At 47.2% G+C, this 12382-nt stretch overlaps 1 protein-coding gene across 2 annotated transcripts in view; it reads left to right on the top strand.

Moving 5' to 3' along the window:
* Positions 1–2063: 2063 nt before the first annotated feature.
* RALY (RALY heterogeneous nuclear ribonucleoprotein) overlaps positions 2064–12382 on the top strand; it is an 83815-nt gene continuing 73496 nt past the window's right edge. Inside the window, exon 1 of one of the 2 annotated variants that reach the window (XM_032419402.1) lies at positions 2064–2577. The gene's annotated coding sequence lies outside the window, so the exon portion shown is untranslated. The remainder of the gene's footprint in view (positions 2578–12382) is intronic. The other variant, XM_032419403.1, reaches the window with a different exon arrangement.

The raw sequence follows: 12382 nt of genomic DNA, 5'->3' as shown, positions 1-12382 counted from the left end.
CACATCTGGGAGGAGAGCATTTGAGGCAGACACAACAGCAAATGCAGAGGCCCTGAAGTTAGCAGTATGCTTGGCATGTCAGAAGAACAGCAAGGCCAATGTGGCTGGAGCAGAGTAAGAGGAGGTGAAAGCAATACAATAGGGGATAAGGTCAGAACGGTAACGGAGGGCAGATCAGGACCTTTGAAGCTATGAATATAATCCTCAGTGCCAGCAGGAAGAGGATTATCACCTGCATAGGCAGGTTTTATAATCAAGGCTATGAACAGGGAGGGGTGAACACCTGGTGGTGGGGCCGATGGGAGGTCAGAGAAAGCCTTTCAGAGGAGGTAGTTCCTGAGCTGAGTTTTGAAGGATTAACAGGAGACATCTAGGCAGAAGGGGAGGAGCAGTCCAAGTAGAGAATGCTATAGCAGAGGGTGCTGAGAGACTGGGGTGTATTCAAGTACACATGGTTTTAAGGCTGGTACAAAGGGAGGGAGGCCAGTATCCAGGAGTGGCCAGAAATAGAGCAGAGGAGATTGGCAGGGACCTATTCCTTAATTGGTTGATTGACTGATTCATTCACTCAAGTGTTTACTGAACGTTAGGTCTATACCAGCCATTGCACCAGGTCTGGTAACAGTGATGGACTCACAACCAAAGATTTTCGGTCTCATGGAACTTACCTTCTAGTGGGGAGACAGACAAAAACACACAAACAGACCAAAAAATGACAAGACTAAGAAATGCCATGAAGGAAATGAACAAGAGGCCAAACTAGAGAACATCTTTAGGTGGGGTGTTCAGGAAAATCCTCTCTGAGGTGATATTTAAATAGAGACTTGAGGCATAAGAAGGAACCAGAGTTAGAAGAGGTAGGGGAAGAACGTTCCTGGCCTTGGTCTCAGTGTCACTATCTAATTTGATTTCTCGTCCTCTGAAGGGAGACACGGAGGTCATCAAACAACACAAGCAGAGTTGTAACTGTTGGTCTGGCAAGGCCAGGATTCCATTCAGACTCTGCGGTTTTTAGGACTCGCGTCTCTTAGGCAGGTTCTGGAGGTAGCAATGTGAAAAATACAATCATGAAATCACAGGTCGGCTGCATGGAGAATTTGGACAGTTCCCAGCCCTCAAGGAAGTGTATAGCTGAGGACTGAAGGGCAACGGTCTTTGAGTGCTCTTGGAAGACCCCTCCGGCTGTTCGTGGAGCCTGGAATACTGATTTGGGTGAGAGTTTCCGACAGGAGAAATATTCAGTAGAGAGGACCACCACCTAGATCGGGTTATAAAACATTTCCCGCACCCTAGAAAGGTAAAGGTACTTGAATTTAATCTCCTTTGTAGGTGGGAGTGCCACGTCCTCCGCAAACCCAACCCAACCGCGGCCTCTCCGCCCAGTCCTAGCCTAGGCTGCGAGGAGCTATCCTCGCCCAGTCCACGCACCTGTTTCCCTGAAAGTGAAAAGACCTGCAGCTCCTTCCTACTGCGTCCCTCACGCACTCCTCGGGCACCGCCCCCCGCCAACGTGTTTGGGTCCCATCTGCAGGCCCCGCCCACCTCAGCACCAGCCTCGCGACCCACCTTTGGGTCACGCCTCCTCCCGGCTCATCCCCAGAGTGGCCACCTTTGGGCCCCCTCCTCCCTGTTCTGCTTCCGGGCCCGCCTCCTTCTGTCCCGCTTCAATTTTTCCTCCCTTCTGGATCTCTCTTCGGCCCCATCTCCCGCCCCCTCCTCTAAGGGCTTCGCTTCTCCCAGTTTCGCCTCTGTCTCCCTCCACCTTTAACTCCTCCTACGGGCACGGCCTCCGTTTAGCCCCACCCACAGCCCCTCCTTTCAAGCGTAGCCCTGGCTCCTGGCTCCGCGCGGCCTCCACGGTCCTCCATACCTGCCTTGCGCTTCTCTCGTCTCTGGCATCACCACCCTGTCAGCCCTGCCCCGCCTTCGGCTCGCTTATTGGTGTAGGGGAGTCCCTCTCTCTCTCTCTCTCTTTTTCCCGACCTTAGCCCCGCCTCCCCAGGCTCCCTCCTCAGTCCCTCCTCCCTGTCAGGCCCCGCCTTGGCCCCGCCTTCCTCTTCCTCCCCGCCGAAGCTCTGGACCTTTCCAAAGCGAGGCTGAGGGGGTGGAGAGAACCCATGCGCTCGGGAAGTCGGACTGTGTCAGGGTGGGGCTGAGGACTCCTAGCGCTTGTGTCACTGTGTCCTTCTCTGGAGGCAGAGTCGGGGGTGTGGAGGGAGGGCCCGGGCCCGGGGCTGGAGCGGCGGGCGGGGCCAAGCTGAGGAAAGCCGTTCAGTGCGCCCCCACCCCCGCGCGCTTCAGTGGTGCCGGCCGAGGGAAGGACTCGGCGGCTGCGGGGCTCGCGCCGCTGTCAGTGCGGCGGGGCGCACGAGGGCGCGGGTTCAGGGCGGGCACAGCCGAGAGAAGCTGAGGGGGCGGCAGCGGCAGCGGCGGCGGGGGCGACTCCCGCGCGTGTGTTCAGCTCCTCACGCCGCGGCCGGGGCCGCCTTCCCCCTTCTCTCCCTCCCTTCCGCCCCCGAGTGCGGCGGCACCGCCTCTTTCTGCGCCGCGCGGCTTCCTCCAGACCTCTCGGCGCGGGTGAGTGGGGGCCACGGGCGTCTCCTTGGGTGTGCGGGGGAGTGTTCCTTGTTCCTTTTCGGCCGCCCACCTCTTCGCACGGGTTGCTGCCTATTTTTAGAAACTCTTTTTTCGGCCATTCTGGGCGTCCCGGGAGCGGGACTAACTCCCGGCCCCCTCACCCCGCACCTCCCCCCCCCAAACCCCGTGTCGCTGGCCCGGCCCATCCGCGCCTGCCCCCGGCCGTCTGGCGTTCCCTGGCCGCTTCCTCCTCGCGGGCCGGGCCTGGGCCAGGAGTTGGCGGGATGGGCCGGCGTCCGCTCGGAAGTTAGAGTCTTTGTGCTCGCGCCCCGCCCCGCCCAGCCCGGCGAGGGGAGGAGGGAGGGGAGTGGAGGCCGCGCCGGGAAGGCCTGGGCGGGCCCGTCCCGGGCTCTAGCCCCGGCCCGGGCTTCTTCCGGCTCTCCCTCCCGGGCTGGGTCTGCCGGCTCCCCGAGGCGCGCAGAACTGGCCCTGCCTCGCTCCCCGCGGGCCTGAATGCCGCCTCGGCCCCCACCGCTGCCGTTGCTGGGCTCGTTGCACTCCTTGGGGCTCGGAGAGGAGCAACAACGCGCCCTAGAGCTGGGGCGGTGTTCCGCACTTCACGCATCCCCCTGTGCGGCGGAGCTTCAGTTTGCCCCTCTGTAAAATGGGGGAAAGAAAGTCGTTTCGCAGGATGTTTGTAGATTTAGGGAACTAGTATGTGAGAGAAGTGTTTAATACCAACAGGTAACATTTAATGGACTTGACTAGGAACTTCGTAAGCTTTATTTCATTTAATTCTCAGGACGGCCTCCTGGGGATTATCCCCCTTTACAGAAGCAGAAGTCAAGGCGCAGAGAGGTAAAATAATTTGCTTCAAATCACAGTAGCCGCAGGAGTGTAAAGCCGTGGTACTAGTACTTGTTATTTATTTCTTAGTGTCAGCTTGTGTAATCTCTTAGTGCAGAGAGGATTTTGACTTATCCTTGGGTCACTCCGTTTTCCCTGATTCCTAGGCTAGTGTCCACTATACTATGGATGAAATCCCATTCTGTGGATAGGGGAGGTCCGAGGGGAAGGAAATTACTATGAATTTCTTGCTAGTATTGCCCGTTAGAATTTGATGAATGTAGTGGACTCCAGATCTCAAGCACAACTGAAGTTCTCTGGGGTTTTGGCTCATGGAAGGCTTAAGTCATTATAACAGTGAGGTCTCTCTTTTATTTACGGCATATTCTTTCCCCGCCCCCCCCCAACTTTGCGTGTCCTCTATAGTGTTTAGATTTATAGCTCCTACTTGGGGGAGGAGAAGCAGGAGTGGCTCAAGTCAACTGCTTCAACTCCCTGCCTTCAAATAGGGTTTTATTTTTCCCATTTTCAGATAAGATCAAGAGGGGTAAAAGTGAACTAAAATTAACTTTGGCAAGTTTCTAGTTTTCCAGTGTGTTTGATCCCTATTGTGGGGAGTGTCTAAAAATCAGAGTTCCTAGGCCGCATCTTGAAGGAGTCTCCTAATGTTTGCATTAGTTCTTTGGAGTCTGGAGGTCTGTTGTGCTCTCTTTCCAAAATTCTGGATTTAGGAGTTGTGGTAGGTAGGACCTGGAAGGGGTCTTACCATCTGGTCTAACTTTTTTATTTGCCTTGTTCCCCCTATCCTGTTAACACTGGAAAGGGGAAGTACGTTGTCTAAATTCACAGACTGCCTTAGTGACAGAATTAGAACTCCCAGTCTTCTGCTTGGCAGTCCAGTAATAGTTTTATTTCTGCCATCCCTTGCCACCTTTTGAAGGGGCACTAAATTACTTATTCAGGCCTTAACAGAACAGGAATCCTGAGTAAATTGAAATCTTGAGAAAGTTGTTTAGTTCCAGCCACTCTCCATGCCTTAGGTTTAGCATTAAAAGGTCAGATTTTGTGCACAGGTGTACCCAGTTCTCATTAGTCATTACTTTTATCGTATGGTACTTTATGGTTTATAGTACTCTTCTGGAATCCTCTGATTTCTAACCCAGTTCTGTGAGGGAGTTCTTAGAGTTTGCTTTACATCTCCTTTTTACAGCTGTAATTGAGAATTGAGACACAGCAAGGTTGGGGCACTTGCCTTACTTAGGTCACCAAGTTAACAAGTGGTGGGGACAGGACACCTTTCCTGGGCAGAGGATTTGATGTAGCATCATTAACTGAGCCACTCATTGTGGCTCTGTGAACCTGTTTGTGTGGGGACTGTGAGAAATGGCTGTGAAAGTCTATTGTAGTAGTAGAAATAATAACTAACATTTATTAAGTACTTACCGGGTACCAGTTCTTGGACTAAGGACTTTCTGTGGGGTGTCTCATTTATTCCTCAGAGCCGAATGTATGAATTAGGTATTATCCCTGTTTTACAGAGGAAGAAAGAAACAGGCTTACAGAGGATCAGGATCATGTAATTGATAACTGCAGACAATATAACTTTAAAGCCGGTGTGGGTTTGTTTTTTGGTAAAAATACACATGAGGTAAAATTCACCATTTTATTTTTTATTTATTTTATTTATTTATTTTTATTATTTTTTAAAGATTTTTATTTATTTATTTGACAGAGAGAGCACAAGTAGGCAGAGAGGCAGGGAGAGGGAGAAGCAGAAGATCAAGAGGGGCTGAGCGGGGAGCCCGACACGGGGCTTGATCCCAGGACCCTGGAATCATGACCTGAGCTGAAGGCAGCTGCTTAACCAACTGAGCCACCCAGACGCCCCAAAATTTGCCGTTTTAACCACTTTTAAATGGACAGTTCTCTCGCATTAAATACATTCACACTGTTGTCCAACCATCACCATTAACCATTGTTGTCAAGAACTTTTTCATTTTCCGCAGCTGAAACTCTCTTGCCCTTAAACACTAACTCCGTATTCCCCTCTCCCCCCAGCCCCTGACAACCACCATTTTATTTTCTGTCTCTGAATTTGACTACTTTAGGTACCTCATATAAGTGGAATCCTACATTCTTTTGTCCTTTAGGGACTGCCAAAGCTGGCACTTCTAGTGCCTCCCTTGAACTCAAGGTGCTTTGTAAGTGCAAAATGGTTAGTCCTCTGCAGTAGGGTGTGGCATGCAGCCCCACAGCAGGAACAGAGGCCTGGTTGTACCTCTGGCTAAGCTCTTTTCCCCCTTTTTCCTCTGCTCTGTGGATTGAAGTTCCTTATCACCGAAGCCTTTTCTGGAGATCTGTGCTGGCCCCTTTTGTGTCTTCGAAAGGGACCTCCCACCCTTGAAATAGAACCCAGAGGACTCTCCACCCTTGCTTCTTTGCACTTGCTTTTCCAACTATCCGGGGTTTGGGAATATCGGGCTGCAGTGATCAAGAATAGCAGTGCTATGACAGCAGCTCGGATCAAAACTACTCAGAGGATGATTAAATGGATTACCTTTATGAAATACATTCTCTCTGCCCTCCTCTTTCCATAAGTCACACAAGAAGGATTAGTTTTGGGTTCCTAGAGGGTGTTTATGAATACTCATTGCTTGCAGGTGGTTAAGATGGAGTTAAATGCATTTAGCCTTTCAAAACTCCTTTAGGTTTGACTGCTTCTGTTTCTGTATGTTTGGAAGGTGGTGGAATATGGTGTTTTTGAAGAGTAGTTGGAATTTTGTCCTGATACCAACAGGGGGTGGGAGGTGTTCCAGAGATGGATAATGGGGCAGCAAACAGATCTGAACATGTTGCACCTTCCTTAAAGATCTGATGGCCTAACATTGCCTAGGTATTAAGTCCAAACCCCTGAGTGCAAAGTGAGGTCTGAATGTGTTGAATTGTTTATTGGATAGAATCTTGTAGTTGAAGGGCTTTTAAAGCCCTGTCGACCAGCCAGCCATCTGGCCAACGTTTGAATTGGCTACTTGCTGAGATTCGGTTTCATTGGACACTTAATTATTAGAAAGTTTTCCGTTTACAGAGAAATTATTAAGCATCTGCCATGCACAGTCCTAAGCTTGGGGATTTGAGTCTGTACAGCCTCGTGGGGAAGGCAGGCAAGTAAACAGGCAATGTGAGAAGTGTTGTGAATAGGGATAAACAATATTACAGCATAGAGGAATGGTAACTAACCAAGCCTTGGAGGTTTCTTCAGAGAAGTTGGCTAAGCCCAGATCTCAAGAAAAACAGAGACATAAGGCAGGAGGAAAAGAAGAGATTTGGAGAGTTGAGGAGACAAAGATAAGACTAGGGAGAAGGAATAGCAAGTCTGTTGATGGTGGTGGTGATAGTTGAGACTTTCGGCCATTTCCTATATCAGGTGCTACTCTAAGCATTTAACATGTGTTAATTTTTTCCTATAACCATCCCGAAAAGTACATACTATTGTTATTCCCATCCTGTAGGTGAGGGGTTGCATTTAACCCAGAGGGGTTAAATACATCTCTCACGTTTCTCAAGATTTCTGGGTGGAGCATAAAGCAAAAGATGGGTGGATATGGCAAGAGATGAGATGAGACTGGTAAGGTAGGTAGAGCAGAAGCCAAGTCATGAAAGGGCCTTGTTGTCCCGGTTGACGAATTTGGACTTCATTTCGAGGTGAAGGGGGGCCCATGCTCCTATGGGCATTTTAGAAGGATATCTCTGGCTACCTGTTTGGGGAGTGGTTTGGAGGTCTAGAGCACCATGGGCAAAAAGACCAGTTAGAAGGAGGCTGTTGTGGTAATACAGGTAGGAGATGATGGTGTTTCCAATGAAGGATGTGTATGTGTAGAAGGACTTGAGCAGCGAGACACAAAGATTACTGGTGTGGAGAGTCATCAAGGATGACTTCTAGATTTCTACCTGGTGCAGTTATATAGATGGGGATGCTGATTATTGAGGTGAAGACATAAGAGAGGAGGTGGATTTCTCATGCAGGTTCATCTTACATCTGCTTTCATTTACCTTCTAGTTATTGATCCTAGTTCTCCAAGGGGAGGGTTGGGGGTGGGAAGCATGGGTGAGGGACAGTATTGCACAACACATCTGGTAACTATTCCTGGCTAAACTGGATGATGTAAACACTAGTTTAGAAAAGGAGGAAATATTAGATCCCAGACATTTAGGCCCTGCATAGCCCTGAAGACTGCTTATGTTAAGCCAAGGAAGGCTTACATTTTTTCTAGACAACGCCTTTGGTGCTGAGACTCTCCATCTGCTTATGTGGCCCTCTGTAAGTCACCTGTGTTTACTACCTGCTAGGCACTGGGAAAACAAAGGTAAGTAAGCTGTAGCTTCCGGAGCTTGCATCCAGAAAGGCAGCAGATCTCAGTAGCTTAGATAACAGTGGTGGAGGCAGAGGGTGGGGTGGGGAGGGACCATGAGGGATTTTTGTTGGGACAGGAGTCAGGAGACCCTGCTCTGTACTCCAGTCTTTTTGTCAGGTGGCAAAGGTCCTGGTTTATTCATCTGAATAATGATAGAAAATAATGACTAGATGACTATGAGGGTCCCTTCTAGCAATAACATTTTATGATTCTAGATGATGATTTAGATAGTATATCTCTTGGAGAGGCATTTTCTTTCCTCCTTTCTCTTCCCTTTTTTTTCTTAGGCAGTGGTAGGGGGAAGGGGTATATAAACATGAATGTCTATAAAAACCTAGTTTTTTGGTTTTTTTTTTCTCTTTTAGCTTCATGTATAAAATGTATAATTGGAAGGGGAGGTGACTAGTAATGTTAGCCTGCTGACCTACAACTTCCCACTAGGTTCTGTAAGGAAAGTTTTAGACCCGAGGTGGCGTACAGCTCCTAGACTCTCAGGATTAGAGAGAGGGGGTCAGTGGGATAAACTGGGAAACCCAGTTATGAGCCTGAGGATCATTCTGTCTGGTTCCTGCTACTAACTCAGTCTGTGGGCTTGGCCAACTCCTTTCCTTCTCTGGCCAGCCTCATTTCATCATAAAATAGTCTAAGACCTCCCTTAAATTTTGTAAAAGACCAAAAGGGTGGGAGCCAGAGAGAAAAAGGTTTGGAGGTCCTTCTCTACTCATTTTCGTCTCCCTGCTTACGTGAATAACTAGAGATAGGCATCTACCCAAGTATTAGTTATCTATTTATTTATTTTTAAAGATTTTTTTTAGTTTTTTTTTTTTTTTAAAGATTTTATTTATTTATTTATTAGAGAGCGAGCGAGCGAGAAACAGCATGAGAGAGGAGAGGGTCAGAGGGAGAAGCAGGCTCCCCGCTGAGCCGGGAGCCCGATGTGGGACTCGATCCCAGGACCATGGGATCATGACCTGAGCCGAAGGCAGTTGCTTAACCAACTGAGCCACCCAGGCGCCCTAGTTTTTTTTTTTTTAAGATTTTATTTATTTGACACAGAGAGAGCACAAGTAGGCAGAGCGGTAGACAGAGGGAGAGGGAGAAGCAGGCTTCCCGCTGAGGAGGGAGCCCAATGTGGGACTTCCATCCCAAGACCCTGGGGTCATGACCTGAGCCAAAGGCAGATGCTTAACCGACTGAGCCACTCAGACGCCCTATTATCTTTTCTGTTTCCACAGCCCCTTCTTTTTCTTTGGTTTTAGTGTCTCTTTTACTTCATAATGGACTTGATGTGAATAAGTGGGCTGTACCTCATCAGAGGAGGGGGGGAGGGTGGAATATTATCACTGGGTTCTAGTTTATATTCCCAAAAGGTCATTTAGGCTGTCCACTGCCCCCTGCTCTCCATGCAGGGGTAAGGGTAGGGAGATTGTGGTTAAATACGTAGATTTTTCTGAGGCTCAGACACATGTATTTGGAGTGCTCCACTGACTGAAGTGCAAGTCTGGCCATTCTCCCCACATGCCCAGTGTGGTTCTACTGGCGGAAACAGCAGGCATTTGATGCTTGCCAAAGACATGTAATTATAATTACCTGATATTCTCTGGGATCTCAGTCTTTCTGTCTAAAACAACAGGGTTGGACTAGATAATCTTGAATGATATTTTTACCTCTTAATAGTATGAATTACGGTTCTCAAGCTGTAAGTGGCTTGAGAATTCGTCTCTGGAAGGAGCATTGAGAGTATGTCAGAGGGCTAAATTCTGGGTTCACAGATACCTTTCGGTATATAAACAGATGGATATTGCTTTTTAGAGTGGACAGATTGCTGAAAAATTGCTTGTGAGATGAATTTATCAAATTGTCTGCCGAGTTCCATTATAAACTTGGAGCTGTTGTCCCATGGACAAACTTGGAGTCTAAGACTATAAAAAATTATATTTAAATATGTAGCAAACTGTTTAAAATCATAGAATAAAGAGAACATTAAAAAAAAATCAACAACACTATAAGATACCCAAACAGTACTAGGGCTGGAAAAAACACTAGACCAGAAATTTGCATTTCCTTAGAGCTTTAGCTTTATGAGGTAGATACCTCTGCTGAGGTTACCTGGCCCTTGAAATACCATCTGTAGAGAGTGAATAGTTCTGTTTATTTGTCAAGGTAAGAATCATTGCTTTATTCCAAGTAAGTATTCTCTTTTAGAAGGCCAGGCTTATAAGCTTAATATTACTGGCCAGGTTTTCTTCATTCCAGAGGCATTTATCTGGTATTAGCAGTCTCCTGTTTGTTTTATTAAGGATTTTACTAAGCCTAGTTAAAGGTATTATTTGCATGGTGTCTGTTGATCTGTTTGTCTAGTTTCTTTTGTAATTATTTGTGCCAGTGAAAGCAAGCTCAGCAGTAGATTTAAAAGAATCATTTCCATAACTCATTATTTCTCTAGGTCTGGGTTTCCTTTCTGGAAGTATGATCATGCTACACTGAGAAGTCAAATGTTGTTCCCTGCTTACACAGACCATTTTAAGGGTTTGGGACTTTGTTCTTCCAGATAGCTGTAAGCTGACACTGAATGACGGTTTTGTCAATATAATAATTATAGCTATGCCTGAATCAGTTGAACACAAGAATATCTTTTCTTCAGACCTTAAAGACTCACCCTAAATTGATTTTCACACCAATTAAAAGACTAAAATTAGGGTCTTGGTAGAGTTACCATGCTAAGTAGGTTACCTAGCTGCTGTAGCATGCTTGGGTAGCTGCTTTCCATCCCAAAGTTCAGTCATTCATTTCCAGGTATTTGGAGTACCTGCTGTATTCTCTCTATGGAGAACATAAAAACCAAGCAGGACATAATTCCTGCCCTCAAATTATTTTCAGTTTTGAGAGGGAGACAGAGAAGTACAGTAGATCCTAGCTGCTGCTTATTCCTGCTTCCTTGGCCCAGATATTTGGGTTGAGGGTTCAGACTAGAAATAGAATTGATGGATGTATCACTAGGCAAGGAGACCTATTTGAATGTGACTTCCAATGTTTAGAAAGAGTTAACTTATTTTAGAGAGAGCGCACGCACCCACACACACACAAGCTCACTCGAGCAGGGGGAGGGGCAGAGGGAGAGAAAGAATCTTGAAGCAGACTCCCCACTGAGCAGGAGCCCAACATGGGGCTCAGTCCCAGGACCCTGAGATCATGACCTGAGCCGAGATCATGACCTGAGCCAAAATCAAGAGCCCCCAAATCAAGAGCCGGGTGCTTAACCAACTGAGCCACCCAGGTGTGCCCTCCCCACCTTTTATTTTCCCTCCCTTTATCCTCTATTGCTGAGGTGTCCCACATGCAGTGTTTTGTTTTGTTTTGTTTTGTTTTGTTTTAAAGATTTTATTTATTTATTTGACAGACAGAGACAGCGAGAGAGGGAACACAAGCAGGGGAGTGGGAGAGGGAGAAGCAGGCTTCCCGCCGAGCAGGGAGCCCGATGCGGGGCTCGATCCCAGGACCCTGGGACCATGACCTGAGCCGAAGGCAGACGCTTAACGACTGAGCCACCCAGGCGCCCCCCACATGCAGTGTTTTGTAAAGTGAAGAATGCTAGTGTAGGGGACAACATTGTCCTTCAGGTTTGGGTGTCCAGACATCTGCCTAGTGCTTTCCCTGTTTTCCTCACATCAATTCTCTGGCTGGCTTCCAGAAAGATTTGATATTGTCTAGGTTCTTATTTAGGAAGGAAGAAAATTAAGTTTCATATTGAATTATTTTAAGTTTTATTATACTCAGTTTTGAAATAAGATAGTTCTCTGTTTTGCTTGCAAGTGAATTATTTTAGGTGTGGTTTCTGGCATTTGCTCAATTTGTGACTTACTAGTTGTGATTAAATTGTGGTTCTTGAAGCCCACTGCCACTGTCTGTACCAGCCGCCTTTGACTCTGCAGCACAGATCCCTTAGGAAATGGAGGGACTGTTGAACTTACCCTGATCTTGAAGGGGTCTTCCTCTTTCCTGGTCTCCACACTCAAAAAAGTTTTTTGGGATGCTGTGTTGTGTTCATAATTTCTTCCAGCAATTAATTTAGCATTGCCTATGAGGTCTAGAAGAAGAGGAGATATGTCTGTGCCTGTTCTTGAAGATTGTGAACAATATTGAAATCAGTCATCCAAACTGTATGGAGCCCACCTAGTGCCTTCTTGGTGCTGTGAGGGATGTAAACATGTATAGCATATTGTTGCCTTCAGGAAACCCATGGTCTCTTTGGGGAGATAAGATTATCATGAATATGTATCTGACAGTAAGGCAGTTTGGTGTAGATAGCTTGGTTTGGAAGACTAAGGTCTACTCTTGTTCCCTGGCACTAATTTGGCCAGGTAAACGGAAATAAGTCATTTTTCCTCTTGGAACCTCCTTTTTGTCGTCTATAAAAGGGGATTAATACTCCTTATCTTAACTTCCTCACAGTGTTATTGTGAGGAGCAAGTTAGATAATGTTACTAAAAGTAAAAAAGTACATTATAAAACCAGATGATGAAATTTATATGTGAAGAATACATGGG

The sequence above is a fragment of the Phoca vitulina genome, unplaced genomic scaffold (genome assembly GCF_004348235.1).
Source record: "Phoca vitulina isolate PV1807 unplaced genomic scaffold, GSC_HSeal_1.0 scaffold22, whole genome shotgun sequence".
Classification (NCBI taxonomy): domain Eukaryota; kingdom Metazoa; phylum Chordata; class Mammalia; order Carnivora; family Phocidae; genus Phoca; species Phoca vitulina.
Note: the sequence above shows the minus strand (reverse complement) of the source record. Positions and strands in the feature narration are given on the sequence as shown.